The sequence below is a fragment of the Cebus imitator genome, unplaced genomic scaffold (assembly GCF_001604975.1).
Source record: "Cebus imitator isolate Cc_AM_T3 unplaced genomic scaffold, Cebus_imitator-1.0 Scaffold440, whole genome shotgun sequence".
NCBI lineage: Eukaryota > Metazoa > Chordata > Mammalia > Primates > Cebidae > Cebus > Cebus imitator.
The window spans coordinates 1,392,986-1,407,759 of NW_016107755.1; the positions used below are offsets into that span (position 1 = coordinate 1,392,986).

The 14,774-nt window shown below is 45.8% G+C and overlaps 1 protein-coding gene and 1 pseudogene across 1 annotated transcript in view; one reads left to right on the forward strand and one right to left on the reverse strand.

Moving 5' to 3' along the window:
* The window catches only part of LOC108290620 (saoe class I histocompatibility antigen, A alpha chain-like), a 39,199-nt gene that overhangs the window by 18,397 nt on the left and 6,028 nt on the right, over positions 1–14,774 (reverse strand). The gene's annotated exons all lie outside the window — the stretch shown is intronic.
* Positions 9,407–11,937, forward strand: LOC108290649 (annotated as a pseudogene).

Sequence of the window (14,774 nt, forward strand, 5' to 3'; positions counted from 1 at the left end):
GACTTCAGTCAACACAGCTAGCTTAGCATGATGCCAATTACCTTGCTTTGATGGAGTAACCAGAAGTTGTTCAAATTGAGAAACAAGTTTTTTCAGAAACTGGCTCTTCAGTGGGCATTCTATAATAAACATCTTTTGTTCTGGTATTGAATGAGATGTGGTAGAAGTGATTCGGACACCACTGTGATTCTACATAGCACTGCTATTATGTGCTTCTGAGGTTTAGTTTTTTTTAAATTTTTTTGTGGTGCCCTTTTGTTTTGCATTCATATTTGCTATTCCGTCACTGATTATTCATTTCTACTATTTTGTCGTTTCATTTATTTTGATCAATAATGTGCATTTCCAATTCTGTAAGAGTTTAATTCAGTTGTATGTATGATAAAATATAATATCAGGCCGGGCGTGGTGACTCAGGCCTGTAATGCAAGCACTTTGGAGGCCAAGGCGGGCGGATCACCTGAGGTCGGGAGTTCAAGACCAGCCTGATCAACATGGTGAAACCCCGTCTTAAAATAAATAAATAAGTAAATAAAAAGATAAAATATAATATCAAATCCTTTGCACGGTTGAATTGCCTTGCACATCAGATTGAACACTGTGTACTTGAAAATCTAGAGAGATGCCAGGGAGCCAAGGATCAAATGACCTACTTCTAGCCAAGGCCATTTTCATGGCATCCTGGTCCTTTCTGTCACATGGCTCCTTACAATTCTCTGTGGTTTTCTCACAATGTAAGTAATTCTTCTTAAGGATTCTTGCAGCGAACTTTGGTATTCTTTTCTCTTTCCTTTCTACAAAATCAGGTATATGTTAATTTGAAAAAAAAACAAATATATATGTATATATATTAAAACCAAATATTAGTTAGTTTTGCTGGCTTTTATGCTTCCTGTACAGCAAATAAATCATGCATTTATTTTCCCATGATGCACATTATGTGTAGGAGTTATCCGTGGTGTGGAAGGGAAAGAAGGAGGAAGGAAGGAAGGAGTGAAAGAAGAAAAGAAGGAAGGGGCAAAGGGAGGACAGGGAAGAAAAGTGATAAAAAGGGAGGGTGAGAGTTTGAATGAAAATAGAAAAGAAAGAGAGGGAGGGAGAGACAAGAAGGAAGGAAAATGGAAAGGAACAAAGGAGAGAAGAAACTGAAATAATGAAAAGAATAGGCTTTGAGGAACTAGAAACCCCATGCATTGCTAATATTATCCAAATGGGGGGAAATAAAACGGATGTGGATAACCTCTAGAGAATAATGAAAATGTAAGAGGGCTTCATTAGTTATCCTTTGCTGTGTAACAAACTATCCCCAAATTTCGTGACTTAAATCAACAAGCATCAGCTAACTCAAAAGCATAATACAAGTACCAGCAAAATGGAGCCACCGCAGTTAGAAGTGTTTGTAGCAGGATCTGCCACGAGAAACAGAGCTCCTGAACACCGAATGGGAAAGGAAAGGTTTATTATTACAGCCAGGAGCTGAGGAATAAACTGTCCAAATTCAGCTCCTCTAACAAAGGAAGGTTCTGCCTTTATATAGGCTTATACTTTAGATATTACACGTGGAAGAATCTTAGATTTATACCTTTAGAAATCACATATGAAAAGGGTTTTGGTTTACAGCTTCAGGGATCCCATTTGAAAGGATTCCGGTTTACAGTTTTAGGACTCACATATGAAAAGGTTTCTGTTTACAGTTTCAGGAATCACATATGAAAGAGTTCCGGTTTACAGCTTTAGGACTCACACATGAAAAGGTTTCTGATCTTGTTTTAAGTAAAAATAGTGCCTTCCGGAGAGTTTCCCCGAGAACAAGCCTGCCACGTACAGGAAAGTAAAACAGGAGGCGCCAGTTGGTCAGCCTTTTCTTCTATTGAAATGCAGTGTGATAGTCAAAAGGGAGGTTGCTCTGAGATGCCTGGGTCTCCTTCTTCAGAAGTTGAATAAACAGGAGGATTTTACAAACTGGAGTAAGTAAGAGGTCACTGGTGCACAGATGAAAATGATTTTGTAGTCCAAGTGCTCCAAAAAGCAAGTGCTGCCATTGGATTAGTTACAGCATTTTATTAGGGGACACACCTGTCAGACGATACAGCGACAAAGGTAGCTTACTCTGGGAAAGGCTACAGGTGAAGATATAAGTGATGGACAGAAGCAGAGAAGCTTCAGTGGGTGGACCCTAGACCACAGACAATCTAAGGAGAGTTGAGCAAGGCCATGGAGAAGTCCTGGAGCCACAGCTGGCCATCAGATAAGTCACCTGTCCCCCAGGTATTGGGAGAGAGCCCCAACCCTGTACGTGGGTGCCTTGAGTCCTAGTGGTGACTAGGGAGTGAGAAAAGAAATAAGACAAAGACAAGACTGGAACTTCACAGTATGGGCCCAGGGAGCCAACACACTGTATCACAGGGCTGACCACGTTGGCATTGAACTCTGGGCTCCACACTCTTTTATTAGGTTCATTATCTTGTTAATCTTCCTGGCTGTGGGGAGGGGAGATGAAAGCGAAGATGGCTAGGGGGAGAGCGTGAGTCTGCAGCATTCAATAGCAAATGTGGTGCTTCTAAGAAATGCTAACTTAGGGCCTGGCTCACGCCTGTAATCCAAGCACTTTGGAGGCCAAGGCAGGTGGATCACCCGAGGTCAGGAGTTCAAGACCAGCCTGACCAATATGGTGAAACCACGTCTTAATTAAAAAAAAAAAAAGAAATGCTAACTTAGGACACTGAGTTTTACCACCCATTGTTTATCAGGGTGCATCTGTAAAGAGGCACAGCAGATAAGGCCCCAAAAGGTCTGATCATACACAATGCATCAAGGGGCTTTTATCTCCCAAGCATTGTGGACACAGAGCAATTAGAATTACTCCATATTCTGAGAACATAGGCAGAGCCTGTGGCATTTCCGGTCATCTCTGTCCTGCAAGGCCTTCTGGCCTAGCAGGCTCCCATCTGCAAAGACCCTCCAGGGTCTTGTGAGCAGAAATTGCATTCCTTCCCAGAGCTCTTGCATCAGCCCTCTTTATGAGACCCTCATGCAGACCCTATGTTGGGAAGAGATTGTGGGACCAAAGCTGTCTTTGCTGCCTTGTAACCACACCGCTGTGTTCTGCAATTTTAAAGCGCTCTCAGATTGTCTTTACTATAGGCCTGCTGTTACCGCTTGATTTGTTTTTATAGACCTTAAACAATTTTTATTTTACTGCACCATAGTTTTAGTTTTCTTAATTCAATATTTGATTCGTGGCATAAATCTCAGTGTATAACAAGCAAAGCAAGCTTGTAATCATATAAACAGAAGTAGCACAGGTCTGCCCCTGGCCATCCTGGCCCACACCAGGAATGTCCTACCTTAGTGTCACTGGTGTGACCCATCACTGGTTGGGAGCAGCCCACGGGAAGCAGGGCCACAGCACCAATGCTACAGAGGATGTCAGAGCACAGGAGCAGGGCCTGCAGAGATTACCCAGGAGTGTGACTCAAACCTTCTGCCCTGACAGGTCTGGGTCTTTAGAAATCAAATTGTCTCAGGCTGAATTGCTAGATGATTCCGCTCACATTTACAATGGGGCAAGGGAACCAGAAGGCCCCCAGGTGATCTCTGGTTTCTACACACACTTCTGCCATCACTGTGTGAAAGGAGCCATGCCTCCTCCTGGGGATGAGGACCTATTACCTGGGCCTGGAGAGGAGGAGACTACTCTTCTCACCACCTGGTCTCTGGGCACACACTGTCTAACCTTCTCTGGTGACAACCATAATGTGTAGTTCAGTGGGCTGTCTTTTGTCTCCTTTGAAGGGTACCCTCCTGGAGAAACCAGGACCTCCTACCCTGCACAGCCCAGTGTTGGGAGATAAAACATGCGAAATACCCCAGTGGGTGGATCTAAGGGATTGGACATGGAGCCATACCTGCTTCACCTTTTGATTTCTGGACCCACATGTTCTTCCTGTTGAGAACACAGCGCTGTAGAGACGTCTCTGATTCAAACAACGCACCAAGTCCTGAAAGATGACACCCACCCCTCACAGTGCTTCCTCCTGGCCGGCACTGAGTTGTGCCTGTAGAAGACCTGTCCAGCATCCCTTATGGCTGGCAGCCCTCGGGTGGAGCAGATGGTGATGGGATTAGTGGAACCCACAGCCACGGAAATGCTGAAACTTTCCCTGCCAAGCTGGTCTTTCTGGCAGATAATGAGCTAGGAGCACTGCCGACTGCAAATCAGGAATGTCATCAGCACCCAGAGAGTGGTGCTGACTGAGTGTCTGAGAGCAGGACAGGAAACCCCCCCCATGGAATAGGTGCGTAACCCTGTGAAGATGAACCTGTGGCCCTTCCAGGATGGAAGTGTCTAAATGTAGTCACCTTGTCACTTAGTGGCTAGTATAGTGCCCCACTAGAGCATATCATGGGCCTCAAATGCTGATGAGTTGGACATTCAGAGGTGGAAGCAGCTGGGTCTGCCTTGGTAGGGGGAAGTCAGTGCTTCTGGTCCCATATGTAGCCCCATGCCTGCCACTGTGCTTGCTCCATTCATGAGTCCATCCTACCAGGCCTGGGCTGACCCACAGTGAGGGCCGGCTAACTTCCGTTGTCTGTTTGGTTGTTCAGTGCCACTTCAGACTTGGGTGTTTTCTGAAGGTGTCAACACGGGATTCAAGCTCAACCCAGGTGGACCATTTTCACCTCATGATGGATGCTATTGGGCTTGTGCAGTCTGTGATTCTGTGGGTCACACAGGTACTTGGAACCACATAGTTCCTTGGTGTCTTGTGATCAAGCAGTGTATGAAATCAGGACCAGTAATATTAAAAATCGCTTCTTACAGGGGGCTATGTCTCTGCTGTGGATGATGTGATCTTACTCTAAAATCCCAAGCCCTCCACTGTGACTCTCCCACTGGTGCTTGGTTCAGCTGCTTCCTGCATTTTTCCCCACCACTGGCACCACCAGCACCAGGGGGTCTGAGGGAAGGTGGCTGCTTGCACCATGGCCTGGATCTGCTGCAGGGTCCTTTCCTGTGCAGGCCCCACTTGAAGCTGGCCTCCTCCTTTGTCACTTAGAGTGTGGGCCAAGGCAACTTACCTAGATGTGGAATGTGGTGTCAGAACTCAAAGAGGCTCTTCAGTCAGTGTGCTTCCTTCCTCTGGTGAGGATGCAAGATAAGACAGTTTGTATTTTACCTTGGAACGGACATACCTGAATTCCCCTAAACACTTGGCACATTTTTACCCATAAAACTTCATTTTGGTGGCCACTCCTGAAGCTCTGTAAGGTTTATCTTCACCTTCTGGAGGCATGTGTTTTGCCAAGGACTCCGGTGCACTTTCTGACTGCTGCTCCTCCACCCCAGTCAACATGAAGTTGTCAATGAAATGAGCTGATTTAATATCCTATAGGATATCCAATGTGTAGTACAGCCTGAAGACTACACTATAGAGGGGAGGGGAGTTACCATAGCCGTGAGGCAGACTATAAATACATGTGTGTGGATCCCACATGAATGTGAATCACTCCATATCCACTTTCTAATTGGAGAGGAAAGAACGCACTCACCAAATCCACAGCGGCACGCTGTGTGCCCAAGGCTTTATTAGTCTGCTCTACCAGTGATATCAGACAACATAAAAGCTGCAGTTATAACTCCTATTTGGTCATACCTGGAGTAATCCCATTCATTCTTTAGGACTCATCAGGCTTTCTCCGGGACAGGTGGGTGGATTACGCAGAGAAAACAGACAGCCCCAGCACCACCCCACATCCTTTAGTTCTCTAATCGTGGTGTGACCCCCACAATACTCTCACTGTCTTCCACAAGAAGACCCACACTGGAACATACTATGATTTTTGATCTTCCCAGGATGGGGGCAGTGTCAGAGGTTTCCCTTTGACTTTCAGCACAATGAGAGCCCTTATGCCACAGACTAGGGGCTCAGAGCGGGAGTGACTGCACTTAGCAGGGCATCAGTGTCAATTATGCACTCAGGGAAATGGGAGATAACCCGGGCTTACTCTATGGATCCAGTGGTCCCATGTGAGCCATAATGTGTCCAGGTTTACTCCCTGACCTCTGTAAGCCCCACTGTGATGGGGGCATGATAGTGCTGTGGGCATCAGTGTCAGCTCACACCCAGTGTTAATAATCCTCCTAGTTCTGCCTGTTTGCTTTCCCCAGTGTACAGTCTCCTGAGTAAATGGCTATAGGTTTCTTTGCTGAAGGCCTGAGGGAATTGTCCCAGCATATACCTCCACAGGGTTGCAGGGAGTTCCTTCTGGGATATGGACTCCTCCTCCTCTGTCACTGAAATCTGAATCTGAATCGTGGCTGAGGTCTAGACACTGATGATGGGATCAGAAATTTGTATTGCATCAAACACCTTCACCCTCCTGACCCTCAATTCTTGCTTTTCTATCATAGATATCAAGCAGTACCCTTGTTGGCTCCTGTCCTAACCCTGGGGCGCCACCCTCTATTAACCTTCCACACGTTCCCTGCAGCTTGAGTCCTCTTCATTGCTCCTCTGAGGCTGCCATAGTAACGGTGCCCTCTGGCTTTTGCAGGTCACTGCCACTACTTGGTCTTTGTCTCTTCAGGGCCACACTCTCCCAGGGATATAAACAAATGCAACTCTGGGGCCATCTTTACTACCATCACCCCCAGCCTGCAGAAGACAACACCCTGACACTTGTTAGTGATGCAGGTCCCTCTCACCACCACGTTCCTGAGGCTCTGGCAAATGGTGTGCCCTCTGCACCCTCTTGTGGAGCATGGTCCTGGGGCACCTTCACCATGCCCACTTCTCCCAGCCTCGTTATTCCATCCTCTACATGTTCCAGGGCAACTGAGACATGTCTACCTTGTTGAGAGTTGGGCATCATTTTTTCTAGTCTATATGGATTCACCCCAGCCATGGGTTTACGCCACTTATCAAAGTCCTAAGGTGTTTGATAAACCCACATCCTATGAAAGTGCCTCCAATCCAAAGGATTTTTATTCATCCAGCCTGAAATTATGGTTCCTTAATCAAATCCCTCAAATTCCAATCCAGAAGTGCTCCTCAGGCCTCTACAGGGAAGTGCCGGGAGTTCCTGCCAAGCTCCTGAGTGGGATTCCCGCTGCATCATGGGGGTGAGGCTTCTGCAGCATCTTCCAGCATAGGAAGTGGGAACCATTAATAGAGAAAGGCGAGACTCTCTTCATGCCCAGAAGATCCTGGAGGGCACCCATCTGATAACCCTGTTGCAGTTTTGCAGAATCTCATGTTTCCCCACCTGGGCTCTGACTTTGCTGTAACAGGCCTGCCTTGGCTGAGTGTCAAACATCTCTGGAGCACTGTGGCCTTAGAAATGATGTTTTCAATCATAATTCCACGCTACCTGTCCTTTCCCTACAGGAGATAAAGGCGTCTCCGTGAGACACTGCAGAGGCTGTCACTCATAGCCTGTGATGGCTATTAACAATCCGCAGGTTCTCATGATCCTTTTAAAGGGCATCAACACAGCCGAGCAGTAACCAGCAAACTCCACTGTCTTTGTAGGTTTTCCCCAACCTCCATCATTACTGGGCAGGACACTCTATAACCGCACCTGCCATAGCTTCCCCTAACCAGGGCATCTTCTCAGCTCAGCACTGGGGAGACCCACAGCAGCTCAGCTGCACCTTGCGCCACAGAATTTCTGTGTCTTCCACCAACCCACGTGGCATCCTCTTGGCCTGCCTGGCAGTGGCTGAGCTTATTTCAAATTTCCAGTTTTGCCTGTTTTCACGGATCACCCTTCATACCACTTGTGTTAATTAGGGTTCCCTGAGGAGCAGACCCCAATACAGTATTAAACGTACAAGGATTTACTAGGGGAAAACACTTGTCAGAGAAATTCAGGAAAGAGACAGAAAATGCAGGGACCACAATGCAACTCTGAGCCCCAGTGAAGGAGAGAGGGCAGGAAGGTCAGCTGGAAGCACCCTAGACCCTGTGCTGGCTAAGGGAAGTTCAGTAAGGGTGGCAGGGAGCCCCGGAGCTTCTGTCAGCCCTGAGAGAAGTGTTCCTGCCTTAGTTTCTGCCCCGCTTTCCTCAATCATTGGCTCAAAAAGACCAGGGGCAGGTGTGGTCTCAGAGCAAATGTGGCAATAGATTTCAGGCTTCAAGAGCTGGGGCCATCATCAGTTATGCTTCCTCTAGCTGAGGGGCTGGGATGCGCATTCTCATGACTGCCACGATGATCCAGTGCGGGGGGGCGGGGGGGAAGGGTGATGAGAAAGAGAAAACAAGGTATTAACTGATGAACTGACACCTTTAAGTAGATGAGAAGGGATGACATTTGGGGCACCTGAAGAGGGACTGGTCCTGGCTGAGAACAGAATGGTTCACCCACAACAGTCCCCCACGTAATAAAATGCCTGACATGCAGTACAGCTGCAAATGCATGAGCAGGCAGTGGTGGAATCTGTGAAAGTTGCTTTCTACTTGGTTCAGTTTTCTTACCGAAGTAGAAAGCAATGTCATCAGTTGAGGTAAGAATGGGAAAGAAAGGTTGGATGTGTGAGCACAAAGAGAAGGTTTCTAAGGATCACCCAGGACAGTGGAGGCTGAGGGTGAGCCATGCAGGGAGAGGGTGATTGCTGGGCATGATGAGGGCTCCCCATAAGGTTTGGAATCCTAAATTTAAAGAGAACAGTTTGCATGATGTGTGCTGCTCCCCAGCCTCCTGCAGCTCATGGGGCAGGTGCAGCGTAGGCAGAGGTGGAACTCACCAGCTATGTAGTTTTGCCAGTGAATGTGACAACACAAGGGAGAGGCAAGGAAGGGTGGAAATTATTTATCATAAAATTCAAATGGGTGAGTAGGGAGGAGAGGGCGCCAAGGGTGAGGAACAGTGAGTAGATGGCAGAATCCCTAGACTGGGAATCCCAGGGGGGTGGAAGGATTGTTGGAACTGATATATTACAGGGTGGACTCTAAGCCTGGAAAGCAGGCACATATGTAATGTGTGGTTCAATGATATTACATCACAGCATACGATAAAATGATCTGTGTCCTCAGAGCCTGTGCCCACCTTGCAAGGGGATGAGTGGAAAGATGGTCAGAGAGTGGGAGGTGTGAGATGGAGAGTACAGAAGGGCTGGGGTCCTTGGCTATGACAAGACTGAGGAGGTGACAAGGGTGTGGGGCCCAGGCAGGGAGAGGAGAAGGTCATGGAAGAGAGGAGTCCTGGGTTCTGAGAGGCCAGGGAATGAGGGCATCCTCTCTGCTGCATGAGTGTCAACTGCTGCCATAAAAATTAGCACAAGCCCAGTGGCTTTAAACAGCACCTGTTTATCATATCACAACCATATGGGATGCAAGTCCAACACAGTCTCACAGGGGTAAAATCAAGATCTGGGCAGGTCTGTGTTCCTTCATGGAGACTGGGGAAGAATCCACTTCCAAGCTTATTCAGGTTCCTATCTGAATTCACTTTGTGCAGAGAGGACTGAGGTCCCCATGTCATGCTGGCTGTCATCTCGGAGCTGCTCTTAGCTTGTAGAGGCCTCTCTCAAGTCCTCACAATTGGTCCTTAAGGCACATCTAATACTCCCCCTTGGAATCTCTGACCTCCTCTGTGCTGTGTCTCCTCTGCCTTCCTCCTCTGCAGCAGCTGACTCCAGCCAGAGCAGTGTGTAATGGCTCATGAGATTTGATTGGGCCCACACAGACACTCTGGATAATCTCCCTATTTTAAGGTCCTTAATCTTCACTAAATGAATAATGTTCCTTTTTTCATGTAATGCAACCTGTTCATAAGTCCCAGGAGCTGAGATTGGACTTTGTGGACCATCACTCAGCCCATCACATCTGCGTATGCTGAGTCACAATGGATCAAGGAGACAACCTTGCTGGAGCGGGTGACAGTGAACCAGGAGCTGCAAGAGTCAGGATTGAGAGTAACGGCCTGGGATCCACAGGGAATGGCTGCAGTGAGGGGAGTAGGACCATAAACTGATGACAGCTTAGGGGTTTTAGGGAAGAGGGAGGCAGAAAGTTCTGAAAACCACAGTGAATAGTAAGGACCCCACCATAGCTCTGGGCCCAGGTTACAGGATTCCTGGGGAAAACCCCCATGTGGGAAAACTTAGGAGGAGCCATGTCTTCAAGGAGACCCAGGTTTCTGAACATTCTGATAAACACTCTATAAAGGTTTAGCTGATCGTCAGCTCCTAACTCCAGGGGGCACAGTGGAAAGATTTCTGGAGTTGGGGAGAGGGAATGGAGGGACAGAATAGGGGTGTGCAGAACCTTGTGGGCCTTGTGGGGATGTGAATGCAGGGCATTGGAGGGACCCAGCGTGAGTGACATAAACAGGGAAAAGCCGTAATGAGCTCATTCCTAGTGGACTTGAGTCTGACAATGGTGCTGATGCTGTGGGAGATGAAGGAGGAGGAGCAGGGGTGGCTGCACCTGGGCTCTGTCCAGGGAGGTGAGAATGGAGGGGTGGTTGGGTCTCAGTGTTGTGTGGACCTCCTGATGACTGGATGGAGTGTCTGAGGGAGGAGGGGTCTTAGCGGATTCACTCATGACCCTGAGGGAGGGAGTGTGCTCACTCCAGATCTCAGGTCTGCTCTCATGCCTTTCTTTGTGGCTTAGGGTTCCCTAATGTAAATTATGGGGGTTTACTCCATTTTGGACTTATAACCTAAAGCAGAAACACAGGTGGTTGAAATGTCACTTTCATAAAGGATTGTTATTAGTGTATCATTTAGATTGTCTTGCAAAAGTCTCATTTGTTTTGTTTTTCCTAGATAGCTGCCAATGGTGTTTTAAATTTACAAATGTGATTATTTTATCTTCAACGTAAATTGGTTGCAGGTTGTCTAACCTTATGTATATAGTTTCACATATCTATAACAACAGTCATTTGGGCCTCTTATATTCTAATAATTAAGACTTTAAGCGGTGTCTACATTGCAGTGCAAGTATCAGTCATGCATAATTCTGGCACTAAGAGTCAAAATGGAAAGTCCCTCTCCTGTAAACTTTCACAAAGTCTCTGGTTTCTTTTTCCACTGAGTGGGAACAAGTCAGCTAATGAGGAACATGAGGTCTTTGTCCTCACCTAGAGGTGCTTCAGCTCCCAACTGTGAGGAGCGCCAACCACTAGGAAGGGCTCCCTGCCTGGGTCCTGGACCCCGAAATCATGGCAGAGGCCATCCTCTCTCCCAGTACAAAGCGATGTCCCAGATAGCAAGCTGGCTAGCAGCTGTTCATTCTCGGGCAGTTTTCCTTTCTAAGGCATGAATTTTTGTCTGAGGACCTTCCTGTGTCCAGGTGATCAAAACTGATGTCATCTACTCCCTTCTCTGCCCAGGGGCCTGTGGCTGTGCCCTTCACTCACAACAGGACATCCCCTCAAAACATCCCATAAGAAGCCAGCATCGGGGCCTCGGGACGGCAGATCCTTGCTGCTTTGTCAACATCTTTGAGCAACTACGGCTCCGGAGGCTGGGGTAGACTATGTGAAAAAAATCTTCCGATGTCATAATTTCTGGGTGTCATTGGAACATGTGATCATCATTCCTTTGGCAATTCCAGGCTTCTGTGGAAGGTTTTCAGTGAATTATGCCTTTTCAGTTTGGGACCCAGCCAAGGAGGTTTCCAGTGGAAGGAGGAGATTCTTCAATTGGGCTGGAACCGGGGATGAGCTCCAGTGCTGCCTGTAATGGGAAGGAGATGTCACCAACCAGGCAACTCCGGAGATGCCCTGGAAGTCACTGCCTGACAATAACTGATGTTCCTATCACTGTCTATGTAACAATGAGAAAGCCCTGCAAAAAGCAGCAAGGAAATGCATCCTAAATGGCATCATTAAGTCTTTTGTCAAGGTCTGACTAGGTCAAGAGTAATGGACCAGTATCATCTTGTGATCTGGTAAACAAATAAAAGTGGTGGCACCTTTGAATGATGACAACAATTGAACTATTTACTTTTAGTAAAACAGACAGAAATGTAGTCAAAACACACGTAGTAATAGGCTATCAGTTATGCCTGATAGATAAGACAGAATAATATTTCACAATTAGAAAGTACCTTAGAGATCATCTTGCTCACAGTAGGTCATTAATATCAATAATTGAAGATGAAGCTTAATTCGCCATGGTCATCAATCAGGTGGGCTTATTCTAAATGCTTAATGTGTCTTAGGCTCATTTCCTTGTTCATATTTGAGTTGCTACTTAGCTAAATCCTTTTACCTAACTACCCCACGCTAGTCCCTGTCTTGATATTATTTGATAATGCTCTGCTCAGGAATAATTATATTGGGTGAGAAATGGAGCCCTGTGGTTGTGTTTTGGAAGAGTATTCAAGATCAAAGAAAGTTCTTAGTCCATGGTTAATCTGCAAGGCATTTAAGCTACTTCCACATAGGAGCCCAGATTATTGGTTAAATGTAAATGAAGTCAAAGCTGTGGTTCTAACCCTGATTTTTCCAAGAAAAATGATGTTCCATTATCACATTGTACCCTAAGTGCTAACCAGATATCTTGATAAATTGTTTACGATAAATATTGAGAAACCTCATGTGGATTTTTCGATTTGGTTAGATGTAGGATCACTTTTGAGGTTGGGGCCAGCTCTCCGTGTTCTCTTTTTTTCTTGTGGTAGTGCCCAGAAATTCAGTCTGCTTTCCTTTTCTCTCAATGGCTGTCAGCATCCATCTAATGAAATTGTCTTTTCCAAAAGACTGACTTTAGGATCAGATACAATTTTCACCAGTGTGTGTGTGTTTTATTTTTTTGTCTACCTTGCTGCTTCTGAAAATATACATATAAGTCTTTTAAAATGAAAAAAAAAAAAAAAAAAAGAAGTCAACGTCTCCACACAGGCTCACACATGCTCCGTGTGTACACCAAGCTTCGGTTCTAATTGAGGAGGTGTTGGGGGAGGCTCACTAGTCCAATAGAGCTTGAGGCCTGTACCTGTGTCATATGCCAGGAGCCAAGGTTACAAGTGATACAAAGTGCCCAGACCTACTAGAGAAGACAAACCCCTACAGCATGCAGGTCTAGACAGGGCAAGAAACAAGCCCATTCTCAGCCAGCAAGAAGAGGGAAAGGGAAATTACAGACGTATCTTGGAGATTTTGCAGATTTGTTTTCAGCCTATGACAACAAAGCAAGTCACACATTTGTTTTTGTTTTTTGAGTGCAAACAAAAGTCATATTTTTACCCTACTGTAGTCTATTAAGTGTACAATGCCAGCATTATGTATTAAATGAGCTATATGCATACCTTTATGTAAAATTACTTTATTTCTAAAAAATGCTAACAATCATCTGAGGCTTGAGCTAATCCTAATGTTTTTGTAGGTACAGGCTCTTGCCTCAGTGTTGACAACTGCTGACTGGTCAAGAGAGAGGTTGCTGAAAAACTGCTGGCAATTTTTTAAAATAAGACAATGAAGTCTGTGGCACGGATCGATTATTCCTTTAACTTGGACACTCACTCAGAGGGCATTGTAGAGTTACTAATCTGCCTACCTTCAATACTGTTGAGTCTCAGGGAATAGAGGGTGCCAGGAGAGGGGGAGAGCTGAGAAAACAGCCAGGTGACCAAAAGAGAGCCCTCATAGCCAAGTCAATTCTAAGCAAAAAGAACAAAGTGGGAGGCATCACACTACCAGACTTCAAACTATACTACAAGGCTACAGTAATCAAAACAACATGGTACTGGTACCAAAATAGAGATACAGACCAATGGAACAGAACAGAGGCCTCGGAGGCAACACAACATATCTACAAACATCCGATCTTTGACAAACCTGACAAAAACGAGCAATGGGGAAAGGATTCCCTGGTTAATAAATGGTGTTGGGAAAACTGGCTAGCCATGTGCAGAAAGCAGAAACTGGATTCCTTCCTGACACCTTAAACTAAAATTGACTCCAGATGGATTAAAGACTTAAACATAAGACCTAACACCATAAAAACCCTAGAAGAAAATCTAGGCAAAACCATTCAGGACATAGGTGTAGGCAAGGACTTCATGACCAAAACACCAAAAGCATTGGCAACAAAAGCCAAAGTAGACAAATGGGACCTAATCAAACTCCACAGCTTCTACACGGCAAAAGAAGCAGTCATGAGAGTGAATCGGCAACCAACAGAATGGGAAAAAAATTTTGCAGTCTACCCATCTGACAAAGGGCTGATATCCAGAATTTACAAGGAACTAAAACAGATTTACAAGAAAAAAACTAACAAGCCCATTCAAAAGTGGGCAAAGGATATGAACAGACACTTTACAAAAGAAGACATACGTGAGGCCAACAAACATATGAAAAAATGCTCATCATCACTGGTCATTAGAGAAATGCAAATCAAATCTACATTGAGATACCATCTCACGTCAGTTAGAATGGCGATCATTAAAAAATCTGGAGACAACAGATGCTGGAGAGGATGTGGAGAAATAGGAACACTTTTACACTGTTGGTGGGAGTGTAAATTAGTTCAACCATTGTGGAAGACAGTGTGGCGATTCCTTAAGGACCTAGAAATAGAAATTCCATTTGACCCAGCAATCCCATTACTGGGTATATATCCAAAGGATTATAAATCATTCTACTATAAGGACACATGCACACGAATGTTCATTGCAGCACTGTTTACAATAGCAAAGACCTGGAACCAACCCAAATGCCCATCGATGATAGACTGGACAGGGAAAATGTGGCACATATACACCATGGAATATTATGCAGCCATCAAAAACGATGAGTTCGTGTCCTTTGTAGGGACATGG